Source organism: Ornithorhynchus anatinus, chromosome 7 (genome assembly GCF_004115215.2).
Source record: "Ornithorhynchus anatinus isolate Pmale09 chromosome 7, mOrnAna1.pri.v4, whole genome shotgun sequence".
Lineage (NCBI taxonomy): Eukaryota > Metazoa > Chordata > Mammalia > Monotremata > Ornithorhynchidae > Ornithorhynchus > Ornithorhynchus anatinus.
The window spans coordinates 56,401,740-56,408,468 of record NC_041734.1 but is presented as its reverse complement, the minus strand read 5'-3'; the positions used below and the strand labels follow the sequence as shown (position 1 = coordinate 56,408,468).

Sequence of the window (6,729 nt, the reverse complement as noted above, 5' to 3'; positions counted from 1 at the left end):
AGACCCGTGTTCTCTCCACTAGGTCATGCTGGTACTAATGCCAAAGAACAAACTGCCTATCCCCAGATTTGCTTGGACCACATGCTCAGCCATCTATGATAATCACCCCTGGCTGATCTTGAATGAATCCCAGTTAATTTCACCTCTCAAATGTGACATTGCTGTAAATATGTGCAGGAATGTCTTACAAGGACTGTAATGTTCCCCTCAAAGAAGATGAGCATTATTAATTTCAGGCCTAATAAGTGAGTACTGACTTTACACCCATATTTGGAGGATAGTAAAAATTACAGTTTAGCGTATTTCTCTTGTTTTAAATATGACAGCTAGATAAATCACAACCTGTTCTTTATATGTATTACCACTTTTTGATCTTTTATATACAGATACGTGCATGTTTGGAGGGAGATAAATGGCTCCCTAATTCCTGGTTCCATCTCTTATGATTCAGAAAGTAGAATCAAGTTCATTCAGCTTTGTCTGAAGATACGAATGATATCTAGGGATACGGAACTTTAAATACTAGTTGATATATTTCTGTAGTACCACCCAGTCAATCATTTCTTTGACATTTCCAGCACTCCTTTTTACGTGAGCATTCCTGGTACATTCAAGATTGTAGAAAATTTGCAAGCAGAAGAATTTTTATGCCCACATAACTCTAGCTAGAAACATGCCATTAGGCGGTGTTTATAGAAGACAGAGATTCAATCAATCAGTAAAAATTATTTAATGAGCACCAGTATTCAGAGCATTATAATAAGTACTTGGGAGAGTACAGTAGAACTAATAGTCACAGTTCTGACTTCAAAGATCTTATAATCTAGTCTTTGTCTATTTTGGTACTACAGCGGACACTTTTCTCACAGAACGCCCCACTCTCCATCTGCAATCGTTCTGGTAGTATATCCATAGAGTTTTCTTGGTTAAAAATACAGAAGTGGTTTACCATTGCCTCCTTCTGTGCAGTAAACTTGAGTCTCCACTCTCGACTCTCTTCCATGCCGCTGCTGCCCAGCATGGGTGAGTTTTGACTTGTAGCAGATTGCCTTCCACTCGCTAGCCACTGGCCAAGCTAGGAATGGAATTGGTAGGCCTCAGCTTGACTCTCCCTCCCATAGCCGAGACTGGTGGAGTACTGGAAAGTCTCCAGTTGTGACCCTGAGAGGGAAAAAAAAATGCTACTGGCTTCTAATAATTGGTAGCATATTTTTACCATTAATGTAAATGGCACTAAGGCAAACATGATGCATGTGGGGAAGAAACTTCAACCAAGCCCACACACTTCACTCCTCTAATGTCACCCTACTCACTGTACCTCCATCTCATCTATCTCGCTGCTGACCTTTCACCCACATCCTTCCTCTGGCCTGGAACATCTTCCCTCTTCATATCCGACAGATGTTCAGTCTCCCCACCTTCAAAGGCATTTATTGAAAGCACATTTTTTCCAAGAGCCTTCCCCAACTAATCCCTCATTTCCTCTTCTTCCACTCCCTTCTGTGTTGCCCTTGAACTTGGATTTGCACCCTTATTTACCCCTCCCTAGGCCCGATGGCACTTACGTCCGTATCCGTAATTTATTCATTTATATTTATGTCTATCTCCCTCTCTAGATTGTAAGCTTGTTGTCGGCAGGGAACATGTCTACCAACTCCATTATATTGTACTCTCCCAAGTGCTTAAACAGTGCTCTGCACACAGTAAGCATTGAATAAACATGATTGGTTGACATGAATGATTGAGGAATAGAGGAAGAGATGGTTAAGGAGAATATCTTTCTTCAGTATATAAAACTGCTTTCCATCCAAATTTCTCTGAAAACAGAGTTACCTGGGAGACTTTTCACACTATACAGTACTGCATTCAGATTCCATTTTTAAAACAATCATCTCCCCCCATATCCAATTCTTCACATCTCCTGGACAAAGGAGGGAAAAGCAGGGCAAGAAATTCCAAAATTCCAGTTTAAGATTCCTCGAGGGAAGAAAGTTCTACATCACCCTTTCTAACTTTCTCACTTTACCTTTGTCCCCTCTCTCTCCCTGTCATCATCTTTTTCAGAACAATGCTTTAGCAAGCATTTCTTGTCCTCCAACAGTGCTGGGAAAAGCTAAACTGCTACTGCTTTCTCTATCCCAACAATTTTCAGTCTGACTCCTAGAATCCTCTCTAACAATTTCTTTAACACTCCCTTAACTTTCAGGATTCCTAACTGGGAAAAATGGGATGGAATAAAGAAGAGTTGTGACCACCCAGACTGGCAAGTGCCTGAGCCCAACATCATCCTAATAATAATAATAACTGTGGTTTTCATTAAGTGCTTACTATGTACCAAGCACTGAACTAAACGCTGGGGTAGATACAAGATCATCAGCTCTCATATAGGACTCACAGTCTAAGTAGGAGGAAGAACAGATATTGAATCCCCATTTTGCAGAGGAGGGAACTGAGGTACAGATAAGTGATTTGCCTGAAGTCAAACAGCAGGCAAGTGGCAGAGTAGAGATTAGAACCCAGGTCCTCTGACTCCCAGGCCTGTGCTTTTTCCACTAGGCCACGCTGCTTCCTCAAACCCATTTTCTCCCTGCGCACCTAAATCAGCAGGGAATGGAAAGAGTTGGGGTGTAAATTACAAACCACCCTGCCCTTGCTTTGTTCACCTGGCCTAAGTGCTGCTGACATTGTTTCCACTATTATTAGCATTTTCTTCAACCAGAGAAATCAGTGGTGTTACCCAAGAAAACTCAAATTTGACATTTGACAAATATTATTGAATGATGGGTTAATTTCAAGAGGGGTCAGGCACACACTTTAGTTAGCCAAAACTCCTGTCCTGGTGCTGAACTTCATTTTACATTCTGGATAGATCCCTAAAGAAGCATGTGCTCCCATGGCACCAACTACCTTACAGCTATAAATCTCTGACAAGTTTTCTTCCTGGTAATGGGTTTGCCCTAAAACCTTCTTTCTGGTAATGGGTTTGCCCTAAAACCTTCTTTCTGGTAATGGGTTTGCCCTAAAACCTTCTCAGCTAAATACCACTCTTCAGTTAAAAAAGGGGTGTAGAAGTTTTAACTTAGATTAAATTTCACAGGCACTAAGGCAGATGTGTCTATCCTCCTGTGATTCAGTTTAGGGGACGTAGAATGCTGCATTTTAAAGTTTGGTAAAGAGTGGGTTTATTTACAGCAAATCTAGAAAGCCCCTTATTTCTCAGATACTTTCAGATTAATAAGAGTAAATTTTTAAAATATTTGTGTGTGTGTGTGTGTTTGTGTTTGTGGGTGTATGTGTAAGATTTGGAAGCTAGGACCTTTCACTTCATGAAATTGAGAATTTCTGAATGGCATAATAATAATAATGTTGGTATTTGTTAAGCACTTACTATGTGCAGAGCACTGTTGTAAGCGCTGGGGTAGATACAGACTAATCAGGTTGTCCCACGTGAGGCTCACAGTCTTAATCCTCATTTTACAGATGAGGTAACTGAGGCACAGAGAAGTTAAGTGACTTGCCCACAGTCACACAGCTGACAAGTGGAAGCGCCGGGATTCGAACACTTGACCTCTGAATCCCAAGCCCGTGCAGAGATTACCTGGCAGAAAGGCCATATCATATTTAGAGATTAGTTTCCCTTGACAGCAGCCAGTGTCCTACATCACACAGTCCTTTCCTCCTCTCTTCTCTTCCCCATAATTAACATGCACGATTGCACAAGCATTTTCAGCAGTATTTCAAGAACACTAAATTTCCATTCCTGCAAATGAATGCATCAGAGTAGCCAAAGTCAAATCTAGAGGACACTGGGGAGGAAAATACAATATAATTTGATAAAGTAAAAAGACAGGGGTGGAGGGGTGGAAGTGTAGCAGGATAAATCACTTCTAATCTTGGCGAGAGCCAGATGAAATGGATCTCTTCAGAGGAGAGATGTGATAATATGACAGCTAACTGAACTGTCTGACATCTGTCAAGAGCCCAGTTCTATCATCCTTCTATCAATAATCGTCTTGCCCATTTCCACAGAGGGAAAATGAGACCGGAAATATGAAAAGTGGGGAGTTGTTAAGCTTTAGACCAGAAGAGTTATTGACCAAAACTCCTTTAGGAGAGTTGGGTCCAAATGGCTTTTTGGTATCACTCCTTTTCTGGGTGTTTCTACAATAGGGAGAGGTGGCTTTTCTCTTTGTTTCTAATGAGGTTGCAACTCTTTGAATGGTGGTTCATCATTAGGGAATAGCCCTTGTTCAGCTCTACCCTGGGAGGAATGACTGCTCTTTCACCACCTCAATGTACTGCCAGAGAGGGCAGAGAGAAGGAAGAGAGATGCTCCAGTCAATCTTGTCCTCGAACTGGTTTGCCTTTTTTTGCTGGTGACATTGGCTCCTGAGCTCTGGGAACCTCTTCCAGCCAAAACAACCCTAGGCCATCAGGCTGAGATAAGAGTCAAGCTTCTAGCTCTAGGGTCATGTCCCTTTTTCACCTAGCCAGGGTGGCTGCTGAGCCCAGCAGGTTTTGACTTGAAGATATAAATAGTCCTTTGTTAATGCCAGTGCCTTCATGCCAAGCAGGATAATTGGACCTTAGTGATTTACACAGGGGCTGAGCTTCAACGCCTTTTAGAAATGGAATTATCTGTTTCAGAAAAGCAACACATTCATGGACACCAGTATGTTAAGACAATGAATAGGGTGTACTTAGAGGGATGGGAGAGTAAGAAAGTGCTCTGCACACAGTAAGCGCTCAATAAATACGATTGAATGAATGGCTGAAAGCCTCTTCCTAGCAATTCATTTAAGATTCAGCTTGTAGTCCACGTACTTTGCTTTTTTACTGTAGGATTTGATCGCCAGTCTTGTCTTTCTGAATATTTGCTTTTCCTGCAAATCGCTGAACTCCAATTCTGCATCTCTCCCGTCCCAGTGAAATTAGACAAAGGAGATACCAGATTTTCAAAGCTGGCACATAGTAACCTACTATTATTTGGGGCAAAATAGTTTGCCAAAGAGGATTTTGTAAGCAATTTTGCACTTAACGGACATCTGTTCTTACAACTCTATTTCCATGAGGATTGATTATAGAGAGTGGGTTTAGCTCACTGGGCAGAAGAGCCAATGCATTTCATGGTTTTCAATAATGTGTAATTATTAGAGAATGCAAATTATGCAGATATTCTAATGCACGGACAGTGCTTCCGGACAATAAATAGTACCTCATTTGTGACAGATTTCCTGGCTTTTAAATTCAGTAGAACTGTTGAGTTTTACTTTCCATCTGAATATGTGTAGAAGTTATTCATCAGAACATACAACTTGCTTCTGAAAATAAAATACCTTCATCTATAAATTGTGAATTTTAAAAACCAGTTTCCATCTATGTTGTTTTTTGTCCACAGGCAATGCTCGGTTGGGGTATAAATTAATGAATCATTTATCTGTCTCAGTTTTCCAAACCTCAGCACATATTTATGTACTTTACTCAGCATGAATTAACTGTTCACAAAGATAAACATTAAGGAAAAATGGTCTTGTTAGTTTAGCAACAGGTTCTCCAACGTTTTTGACTGAAAGCATCTTAAATCTAATCCAGGTTCCCACCAGACCAAAAGAGGATTTGGTTAGGGCACATTAGTGACAGCCATATAGCTAGGTCGATTTTGTTGTTTGTGTAATGGCCACAGGTACACACCTGACAAGAACTTTCTTGTGTCGCTTTTGAAGTTGCATTACAAAATCCTGCTTTCAGTCACCCGCAGATCCCAGCTGTAAGCAGTGGCTGTGACATTCTCCACTATATGGAGGCATAAACTTGGCTACACTGAAGAATGTGGGAGGTAAATGGGAAGGACTGTCTACTGCTGTCTCCCAGCTGTTCCCAGATATAGCCTGAGGTTTCATTTTAATTATGTCTTTCAAATGTTTCTTCTGTTCTCCTTATTTACAACCCCCCTGTTTTAATCTATACTAAAGCAGCTCTTTGGGAATTCTGGTACTGTCCATTCCCCTCCCATGTGTCAACCAGAAAAATGCCAATGCAAGTATTGTTTTGATGGGATGGTCTATGTTCCAGGTGAAACTCCCTAACAAAGAACTTTCTGTTCTTCTTGATTAAGTTCTTTACTCTTTCTCTATCTTTCATCATTGGTCAATATGCTGCCTGGGTAGCAGAAATCAGTGACATCACTCAATTCTGGGTCACTGATGGAGACCTTTCATTGTGTGTTGAGTGTTACAGTTGCAGTCTAAGACAAAATCTTAGTCTTCTTTAACCTTTCTCATTCCTAGTACTTTTCTGATTCTGAAAACTGGTTCAAAGTCATCTGAATGTTCTCTTGCATTTGTGTTTCTAGAACATATCACCAGGTAAAGAGAGATACTTCTACAGTACCTAAGAGTACCATGGAACCTGTGGAGGTTCTATCGTTTACTCATTCAGAATGGTGGAACCAGGAAGTTGTATATAAATTTGATGTACAAATAAAACTTGGCCCCATTTGATGCATTTAGAATGTATAGGTAGATGAAAAATAATCCAAAAGAAATTCTTAACAAAAGAAGGAGTGAGTGTATTGGAAATTCAACTGAACGAAAACCCTGTCATTCAAGGGCAGTCTATGAAAACTACAGTAATCTAGATTCTTGACTCCTAATTCTTTTCCCTATTTAGTATGGAAAGACATAAGACTATTCCTTGGTTGAGTCTTCTGTGGTGGGTGTGTCCCATGGG

General features: G+C 40.6%; 1 non-coding gene across 1 annotated transcript; it reads right to left on the bottom strand.

The window, feature by feature from the left end:
* Positions 1-1,033: 1,033 nt before the first annotated feature.
* On the bottom strand, positions 1,034-1,171 carry LOC114813461. The gene has a single exon (XR_003761180.1). It is a non-coding gene; the product is annotated as a small nucleolar RNA SNORA7 (small nucleolar RNA).
* Between the last annotated feature and the right edge of the window lie 5,558 nt (positions 1,172-6,729).